This window comes from Parasteatoda tepidariorum, chromosome 9 (assembly GCF_043381705.1).
Source record: "Parasteatoda tepidariorum isolate YZ-2023 chromosome 9, CAS_Ptep_4.0, whole genome shotgun sequence".
Classification (NCBI taxonomy): Eukaryota; Metazoa; Arthropoda; class Arachnida; order Araneae; family Theridiidae; genus Parasteatoda; species Parasteatoda tepidariorum.
Window position 1 is genome coordinate 27,284,217 of NC_092212.1, and position 11,181 is coordinate 27,295,397.

The 11,181-nt window shown below is 30.4% G+C and overlaps 1 protein-coding gene across 1 annotated transcript in view; it reads right to left on the reverse strand.

Annotated features, from left to right (window-relative positions):
- LOC107446532 (adhesive plaque matrix protein 2) overlaps window positions 1-9,703 on the reverse strand; it is a gene marked incomplete at its 5' end in the record, with an annotated part of 66,446 nt that extends 56,743 nt beyond the window's left edge. The window contains 2 exon segments of the mRNA XM_043054510.2: window positions 3,033-3,179; window positions 9,589-9,703.
- Window positions 9,704-11,181: the final 1,478 nt, after the last annotated feature.

Sequence of the window (11,181 nt, forward strand, 5' to 3'; positions counted from 1 at the left end):
TATCCTTGGAATAATTTTTCTTTGCACATTTTAATTCGATTACTAGCTTTTACACAAGATAATGATTTAAACTAAATTGTTATTGCATTAAATTTATTTCAATCTCTCGGAAAAGAAAGAGAAAGAAAGTATGTATTGCCCAAATCCAATCACAAAATGCCTAGTGCTTTTTTCCAAACAGTTAATCTACATAGTCTTTATAACAATATACAAAACGTTGGGAGATGCCAAAAGCCTGAAATGATATTTTAGAGCAGGGTAGAAGCTTTGAGTAAACAAGTGTAATAAATTTATTTACTACTCTAATCCTATTCAGTTGAGGTGTCAAAGAAATTTTTTCCTCTCTGAAACATCTTCGGGACGGCTAAATGCCAACTGCTGTACTTTTGCCTTTTTTCAATGAAAAGTTCTATTTCTCTATGTACCGTTGAAGATAAGATTAGCCTGAAACTTTTAAATTTATCTTCTTAATCGGCAAATTGGAATACGTCACCAAAACTCGATATGTCCTTGAACAAAAGATCTCGACAAATGTCAATTTCCCTGGTAATAAATTCGCAGATAGCCTGGATAAAAAGGACCCCATTGATCACATCTGACTCATAACTTATCTAGAGATTTTCTCCACGAAGAAAAATTTCAACAGGCAACTCTGATAAACCCGTCCTTTTCACCACTGGTTTGACAGAAAAAGCCCTGATGGTGCTCAAAGTATCGGTGCTTAATCGGATCAAAGTGCAGTCTTACGATTCATCAGTGGCCATTTTAAAAGCTAAACTTTCGAATTCGGCGGCTAAATCTTCCCAACATGTAGCAAATGCATTAAGACTTGCTTCCGCGGAACACATCTTTGATTGCCTGGAATTTTCCTTGGAGGACACTCTCTTGAGGCCAATTTTTGTATGCGACTTTGATGGAGCATTTGGGCTCATGGATTTTATTTAGTTGAGACTGTATTGTGAAGGATTCGAAACAAAATCACAACAGCAAATTGTCCATCCTGATGACGATTTTTGTCACAGAAAAGTGGGGGGTGGGGCCTAATAAGGGAGACACTCCTTGATTGGCGTATTTTTTAAACCAATTACATTATTAGGAGCCACATCAATTACTAATTTCACGTGTACACAAGAAAATTGAAAATTTATTAACACTTAAAAACAGGTGTTAGACAGCGTCTTGATTTTTACTAGATCTTGTGTGTTATGTTTTTTTTTATGTTCAAGGGGACTTAATGTATAGCTTTCTCCTTTTCGTATGTTTTATTTAATTCATGTTGATGGAGACTTAATTTGATTTTAAAAGTTGAGAATGTCGTTACAACATTCTGGGATTTTATTTATCGTAGGGTGGATCACTTCAATTAATTGATTTGAAATAGATTACTTCAGGTGCCAATTACATACCTGCCAACTTTTACGCGTTTGGCGTAAAATTTTATTTTTATATTTAAAGTGGTAGTAAATATATATTATTTTTTCTTTTATAAACTTAATATTTAAAGCATTTTGATCACCACTCTTCTTAAAAAAATTAAGCATGTATATATATATATACACGTTACTGTCGTAGTTGTCAGTCTAAGCTTTTTCAAATGCAACGTATTCTTTTGCGTAAAATTGAAATTCCATTTTGATACCACTTGGAAAAATCCTAATGGAATAGATTAAAAGTTGGCAGGTATGCAATTACGTATGCTTGTGAATGGAAAAATGTCATTAGCTTCAAAACTAATGTGGAATAGTACATGTTTTTCATAATGTAATATTAGTAATTTTATTTAAGATGAAATGAATAAAAGTGCTGAATAAGAAAGGATAAGTCATAAGAGATAAGTGATAAGAATAAGTTCCACTTCAGCTCATATTAAAATGGCTAATTGGGATATTCTGTACGCTAATAAGAAATGAATGCCTATAATAAGTTTTGATCTTATCTAATGATCAGATTTTAATGATCTTATTAATTTGAGAGCTTAACCTTGAACATGTTAACTCATGTTGACGATATTTTAAGTTTTGAAATAAGACGCAAAGATGTGCCTTCTCAAAATAAGCATATTTACTTATCACAGATTAAAAATCCTGACCCCCGGAATATGTTAGGGAACGGAGGCAATTGCAACCTGGAAAATATGATACCAATAATTAATGCTGGTGACTGGTTAATAATCCAGATCCTTTCATGTTAATTTCACTTTTTGTGTATTTTGTGATATCTCAAGAACTTTATGAACGAATCAAAAGCTTTATGAGCCAATGATTTGTAAAATAATAATTATTATTATTTTCTTATTTTATTAATTAATAATTAATTTGTAGTAGTAGCCGGATTTCGGATAGTCGGCGGTATCACTTTGTTAGCAAACAGTTTTTTTAGTAGCAAATTTGATGTATCTTTGGTGCTTTATTGAGGTATTTTAACTTATGTACTTTAATTTTCTTTTCTTTTTAATGCATGAAGACCTAAGCCAATAAGCATAGGCAAAGATTCTCTGTTTATGATTTAGTATTATATTGTATGTACGGAATTGAGACGAAAAATGGGAGTAGAGTACTTTGAAGATTTAATCTTTTTTTTTAAAAAAAGGCACGTAATATTTAGGAATATAATTATTTCGAAACATTACGTGCCAGCTGCTACAGAAACAAGAAAAAGCGCATTTTAAAGCGGGGAGATTTTTCTATTGCTCATGCCAACCCAAGTTAATATCTCTCCTAAATGTTTATTCACAGCTCTACTTAAAATAGTTTAACCTCGCTACTATAGTCACCGAAAACTGCCGAAGGGAGTACTTTCATACTCCCTTCAGCACACATGCATGTGAAGTACAGATAGTACTTCACATGCATGGAACAATAGCTTATTGCTCTAACAAAAACTATAAGACTAGTATATTTCATAATGGAGAACAAACATCTACCAAAATGTTCATAAAAAATCCTTTGGCTGATACTTTGAAATTAATACTATATTCCATAATTTAATAAATTCTTCACATAGTTACTTAAGTAGTTTAACTAGTAACTTACTTTCACATTCATCTTTGTTTGTTTCTGGTTTCTTTCCCTCCTTCAGTTTGTACCCAGGTTCACATTCACAGAAGAAATCAGTACCTTTTGTTACACATTTCGATGACGGAGATTTGCATTCAGTACCTTTACAAACGTAGTCAGCAGCTGTAATAACATAATTTTTTATTATCTGTTCCTCCATGTCTCCTTATGAATAAATCTTTTCATGTATAATTCTTTCGGTGAATAAATCTTTTTATGAACAAACTCATTTTCAGGGTATCCATGTTAAAACTTTAAGATGCGTCTTAAATCTAGAATCCATTATTAATAATGAAAATGCCAATAGGATTTACCAAATAATTTAACGTTTATTTTCCCTAATGATCAGCATTACGTGCCTTCTCATTTTATTTTATTTTATTTTATTTTATTTTATTTTATTTTATTTTATTTTATTTTATTTTATTTTATTTTATTTATTTATTTATTTATTTATTTATTTATTTATTTATTTTTTGTTCATTTATTTATTTATTTTATTTATTTATTTATTTTCTTTGCAATTTTTAGAATTTTTAATTTTAAGCCGCACTTATACTACGCGTTCTTTATTGTAAAGCAAAAATTAATACGTTATATGAATTATTGTATACCAGAGGAACTTTAGTCCTGCTAGCTACTTTTTAAAAAAACTATTTTTCCTATTAATACCAACAATGAGGAAGGATATTATGTTAAGATCTAACCAGTAGACCGTAGCAAATGGGCAGATATTTCCCGTAGATGTGAAATTGGACTTTTCTTTATGTTATACTTTGACATCAAAAGGATATTTTTACTTTTCATATAATTCTGCAGCCATTGAAAAAGCTTTGGTTATATTATTGTCCTCAGCATCTTGGTTAATGAAAGTTTATACGAAGCCACTTAACTACATAACTGCATATTTGATAAATGTGATAACAAGCTGTGATATCTGTTACTGCGTATATTTTATTAAAGTTGGAGTGGTGCGAAAAAAGAGTTTTCGATAATTGCAAAATACTACCCTCAAAAGTAGTATATGGATTTGTATATTACACGCAAATTTTTTCACATATCTTATCCATCATCTTCATATCAATCAAAAACCTTAAATTTTGGAATTATTTTTAAAAATATCAAATTTTTGTAAAATTTTATAAATTTGACTGATTAAAACTAAGTCCTTCTCAAATTTTCTGTATTGAATGTAATATTGCTTGTTACTTTTTTTTCTTCAGCATTTTTAATCATATGTTCCTTCATGCAATGCTCTTAAATATTGCAATTTTTTCAATTTTTACAACCATTTTCCGTATTATAGTGATGCATTGCAGATTTATTTTCACAATAAACATTTCAGATTCAGACGAAAATCAGCAAGCTATATTGAGAAGCATTGAAAGCATGGATTTTTAAGCCATCAATGGATTTCTCTTTTTGCAAAAGACCGCTGGTTACGTTATCCATTGTTTAGCTGTTTTGTGGATCAATTCATTTTTAGACTTCCTGACTCATGACAAGTGAATAGGTTAAATATATCCTCAACTCGAAATAAATAAAAGTCTCCTTTAAATGGTTATCTAAGAGAATCTATTTGTAATTAACTGTCCAGCGAGAAAATGTGTTACAATTGGGTTTAGCTAAATAACAGCGACACATTCGCACATAAAATGCAAAAAAAGTGAAATTGGAGTAGAAGTTGCTCTCAAACTTAGGAAAATTCGGTGTAAAACTTCATTTCCCGAATCGTTGCTTTGATAAAATGAGAACATAAGAAAATGCAGAAACTTTAAAAATTGTACAATCATAAAAAAATACCCATGTTTATGACTGGAATTCACGTTTTCGCAAACGAATCGGAACAACATTTTTAATCACTGCAAGCAAGTGCGTTAAATAAGAATCTTACATCAGTAAAAAATTAGTAAAGATCATTTAAAAAGATTTCTCGCTACTAGCAAACTGTAATATGAAGAAGTATAGGTTCAACTAAATTGTAAATCTTTGCGAACAGTTAATTAAAAAGATGGATAAATAGAAAATGAATCTAGCTTTAAACGACGCACATTCCAAATTTTAAGAAAGCAAGCAACAATGATCTCATTATATCAAAACATTTTAGTTAGAAAAGAAAGCAAAAAGGCGCATTCTAAAAACTTTGAAATCGATTTCAAACAAGTACCAGAAGTCTCAGGCTATCCCCCGTCTTCAACCTCAATCACACTCCAAACCATAATTAAACTTGGGGCATTTGCTAGAACATGTGCCAGATATGAAATTCCTGATAGACCTGGTCCTACCATCACGGCAGCAATACCATACGATTAACGGAGAGAAAAAACAAGGATAAAAAATGAAAGAGGAAGTTACGAAAAGGCTTTTCGATCATTGTAGACAGATGTAGAATACAATGGAAGTAAAAAAAAATAAACAAAATTTGCAGAATCAAGTAGCAGTATAGGAAGTCAAACTTCTTGACATTTGTTTTTATGTAAGAAAAAAAAAACGTTCGTCATGGTGGAGGCAAAAGTTGAACATTGCCATCACAGACCTAAACTTGAACCTTATAGAGTCTTCAAGAACTAGGAGCGAGGCAAATTGGACACACCTTTACATCAACTCCTTCAGTATCAGGTAAAAGTGATTATATTTTAAATTTTTTAAACAGTGGAGCTAGTACAATGGTAAATATTCCATTCAATGGCAAATATTTACTCAAATGCATGACCTAAGAGTTCCCTTGTCTTCTGTATTTGGTTCAAAATTAAAAGGCTACGGGGTTGAACATTAGCTGTCGTAAACCAAAAAAATTGGGTCGGCTGTTCAAAGACGGTTATAAAATAAATAAAGTGGTAAATTACGGAATAAGGTGCAAGGTATTAATTTGTCTGCTTGAAAGGAGTTCGAAAAAGTGATTGGCATCTGTAATGCTTTTTCGCACTACAAATGCCAATAGGAGTGGGTCATAGGAAAGTTTCACTAAGACATATTATGAATTACCTGAACGGTCCGACTGTGAGTTTTCAAAGATTTGTTTGGATTAATGAGCAAGAGTTTGATCAACTGTGAACACCTTTTTCTAATAATTTTCAATGATTTAGTAATTTCCTTTTCTTGATGAATGAAAGTTCATTGAGTTTACATAAGCAATTAAGACATATCTACCAACTTAATGAAGTTATCTTCTTTGAATATGAAAGCAGAGATGAGCATCCGACTCTCACGATAAATAATAATGAATAATGATTCAAAATCTTCCTTAACAATGAATAAAAATTTATGCATTAGTCAGAAATATTTTGTGTAAAGAATAAAACATTCATTATTTTCAATAATTATTCTTTATCCATTAGTCAAGAATAAGTTAATTAAACGATTCAAAAGAAAATTCACCCACTCATGAAACTTATTTACCCATAGAAAATTTCATGAAAAAAATTATTTTTAATAATTATTCCGAAGCCGTGTCAATTTTAGAATCATCTGATTTTAAAAAAAAAATCAATGAATGTATGCAATTTCTGAACTGATAAACAAAAAGGCGCTGCAAGAAGGCTAACGGACTTTTTACAGAAGCTGTGAAAACAAATTTTTCCTACAATGATATTGCTCCAAGGGACCTACTCAATAATTTCGTTATTTCCAGAATGAAATCTGTTTGATCGAAGCATATTATTCTTTGAAAATTAAAACGAGAAAAAAATTTACTTTTATTATTTATCTAAGCTTATTCTATTTATTTTATGATAGCGATATCAGGGTCAAAGACATGCAATGGAAGCCCCGTTTACTATTATACTATAAATGCATTAAATCAAATAGCTTGAATAATTTATTTTAAGCAAATTATTTAATAATTTTAAGCAAATAAGGGTGTAAAAATAAACTCGATCAAAATACTCCGAAAGTATATCCTAAAGTATATGTAGAATAAACTTCGGAATCAATAGATACAAAAATACCTTTTCAAACAACTTCAAGTAGAACGGATACGCTAACTTGTTTGAATTAGCTGTCCTTCTAACTATTTAATTTCGATTCCTGGTGCTAGGGACCATTCCATTTTCACATTCGATTTTTGAAATTTCAATTGTAAACGGAAATTTTTTATGTCCTTAAAAAATGTTAGGGTTGCAGCAAAAAAAAATTTACCGCATTGGTTTTTTTAGAAAGTAGTGAATTATTATTTTTTCAATCTAAGAACATGCGCCTACGTCTTACTTAAAACTTATTTTAATATCTAGTGAAATAATTTTATATGTTAAGTTACTAACTGGATAATCCCAAGAAACTGAAACGGAAATATAAGAACTTCATTGATTTGAAAAATAATCGATGATAATAAAAAAGACATGTTTTGAGCGTCTAATAATTAAAGTCACAAGTCTGTCAAGCCTGACAAGTCTTGAGAATGGCCGCTTATATTTGAATGCTTGAAACATGTCGACTTTTACTTCCATCTTCATATTTTTTGATGCCAGTGGAGTTTTTATCATCAATTATACAGCTTTACATTAGGGTCTAATCATTATTTTGATAAGAATTTTACCCTCGTTAAAGTAAACATATGCATTTTAATATTTTAACAGGATTCATATGGTCTTTAAAAACGTAACAGCATCAATATTGTAAAAGATATAACCATAAAATTAAAATTAACCATAACCATAATATAAAGTAACCATAAAATTAAAATTTTGAGACCAGATATCTTGAGTTAATGAAATTGATTATTTTTATCCTTTAAGTTTTTGTGCCCTCATTTCAGTATCTTAAGGACCTTACGAGTTCTATTTAAAAAGAAAGTATCGTATCAGATATTTATAAGAAAACAAAAATAATCATAGTAGCAGTATTTTGGGGTAAATGTAGCTTATCGTAATTGAAGAACATGCTGTGCGAAATTTTATGGTGAATTTGCGAAAGTAAGTTTCAGAATGTATCGAAACATAAGGATACTGTTCGCAAATCATCTTAACCCAAAGTGACCTAAATATCTAGCAGAATGAAGTGATTTTTTAAACAATGAATCCAACAATATACAACATATTATTTCAATATCTTATTTTTAAACGCAACATATTTCAAAATGCCACTTAACATTCAGCAATTCCCTGAGTTATTAAAATAAGAAACGTCGTAAACTATAGAAAACCTTATAAATGTGCGTTATAATTACTATGCAATCTACATTTTATTTTTCAAGCACTTTTTTTGTTTCTTCCATTTTTTGTATCTAGACACGTATATACCTATAATAAGTTATTTAAATTTGATTTTGGAATGCAATCATCGTATAAATATAGTAAAAACAACACAAAAAATCTAAATATTGTCAAATGAAAAAGTCAATCAGTTTCTAGATAATCAGTTTCTGTACTTTTTATAAAGATTAGTCAAAAAAAATAACAAGGGACTTTTCAAATACGTCATTTTTGAGATTTAAAAAAAATTATTAAAAATGAGACCTAAATTATTCAGTAGTATTCCGTTTCAAAGTATTTTTTCCCGTCACATTTTTGTGTACGGATGATAAATGTAAAATATTATGATTTGTTATTAAATTTTGATTTCGTTTTAAATTTATAAACTGCTGTTTGTAGAAAATGCAACACCATGAAGGAATCATCAGAATCAAATGAAATTCGCAGCAAATGTCAAAGGCCCCCATTTATGCAAATTAATAAAGTTTCAGAGCCATCGCGCGTGCGTGGCGCGCGCAGCGCCCTCTGAATTGATGCTGAAAGCGTATAAATAAAGTGCTGTAGCGGGACGTTGAAAATAGTCTATGATTATTTGTTAGTGGCAAACGTTTAGTGAGACCTGAGTATGCCTCCACGACGGAAGAATAAGAAATTCAAGCAACTTACGGAGTTTGAACGAGGGAGGATAATCGGCCTTCGAGAAGGAGGATTTTCCTATCGCGCAATAGCAGCTCGTATGCAGCGGAACAGTTCCACAGTGATGCGAGTTTGGAAGCAGTGGACCGACGAGCACCGAACAACTCGAAAAACAGGCACTGGACGACAGAAGGTGACGTNCCTCCCTCGTTCAAACTCCGTAAGTTGCTTGAATTTCTTATTCTTCCGTCGTGGAGGCATACTCAGGTCTCACTAAACGTTTGCCACTAACAAATAATCATAGACTATTTTCAACGTCCCGCTACAGCACTTTATTTATACGCTTTCAGCATCAATTCAGAGGGCGCTGCGCGCGCCACGCACGCGCGATGGCTCTGAAACTTTATTAATTTGCATAATATCCTATAATTGACATTTGCTGCAAATTTCATTTGATTCTGATGATTCCTTCATGGTGTTGCATTTTCTACAAACAGCAGTTTATATAGATATTTATAAAAATAAAAGTGCTCAGCAATAATAAATAAAATATTTTCCATAAAAAAACTTGTTTTCATATGCTTTTTTTTTTTTAAATTTTCATACGTTTATTCAAATCTAATTATCCTTATTCCTATATTTGATTTTTATAATTAATTTCGTTCATCTGGAAAGAAATAGGTCGTGTAAATTTGTTTTATGCTTACCAACGCAATCCGCATCCTTTTGCCCTTTCTTAGCTTCGTCTACTGGTTTAAAATCTTTTTTACACTCACAAGTAAAAGTGTTGCCATTCGCTACACATTCCGTATTTTTTCCAGTACAATCAGTGACTTTGCATTCATGAGTTGCTGCTAAAAAATACAATAAAATAAAAACGCTAGTTTGATTATACATAAAAACTCACTATATAACTTTTTCTGGATTCTATCCAAAGTCTTTAATCTGAAGTTTAGAACCACCTAAACTCAAACGAGAATATTTGTCGCTGTCACTTTTAAAAGTTAAGTTCTCTCATGCCAAAACAGGTCATTACGTAATTGTTAGCGTACTTTTGAATTCTTTATTTTAAACTTACTACAAAAGTGTCCAATTTGCTCAATATTACTTATGTTTTTTATTAATGTTGCTGTCCCTAAAGATTTAGATTTAACAATTTTTCAAAATGAACGAAGGAAAAATATTCATTTCATTAACCAAGATCAGCGATGAATGCCTTTTCTCCATTATCTCAATCGTTTTCTTTGGTTTCCTGCCACATTTTAGAGTTTATGTTAAATAAAATCTATTCAAAAAGACAAAATGAATAATTAAATTATTATTTTCTAACTTTTAAGTAATTTAGTTCGTGCGATTTTGTTTCACTTTTGAGCTTTCAGGGGATTAAAGGATCAAAAATAATTTCAAAATAATTTCAGTATGATATAGCAAAAAATCAAGCAAAATGCTAGTAACTTGCATCAAATTTTTTGGGTTTTCATGCAAGATGATTGCATAAATGTCCTAAACTTAGCTGAAGTAATGATGGAATTTAGGATATGTTGATAAATAAAAGAATTTTTTTTCGTCATACTTCATTTTTTTACTACAAGTTTGAAAATATTCAATAAAATTAAACAACATTTTTAGAGAAATTCAAAATTATTGTTTTAAAACTTGGAAAAAAAATCACTAAAAGTCGCTCAATGAGCATTTAAATTAGTTGCTTTATCTTGAACATGAGCAAGCAAATTTTAAACTTTGTAGTAAATTGTAAATGGCAATTAATGAAAAAAGTCTTATTTAAATTTCTTAAATCTTTAAATATCATTAATCAACTTTCGAATCACATTCTGTACTTTTTTAAAGATTACTCAAAAAAATAAGGTACTTTTCAATTCCATCATTTCTGAGATTAAAAAAGATTTATTAAAAGTGACACCACAATTATTTAGTAGCAGCGACCTTTAATGTATTTCTCCNCAAAAATAGGGCTAAAAGTAAGAGTTAGGAAAGGTTACCAGTAAGAACCTAAATCGAGAGATTTTTTTCATCAACAATGGATCCGCTTAAATTCTGTTAGTATCAATAAGAGCTATCTGTGCTAAAAATATTTGTAAAACTTTCTTATTGTAAGCCTGACCGACATCACTTCACAGTCTCATCCAATTCCTCGTAAAAAATGCTTACAAAACAAACCGTCACTAATGCTTAAACTTTAAGTAGAAGCGAAATTCCTATTTTCTCCTATATCTTTCCAGGGAAATTCAAAAAAAAAAAAAAAAAATGAATAACTAACAAGGTTGGATTTATATATAAGC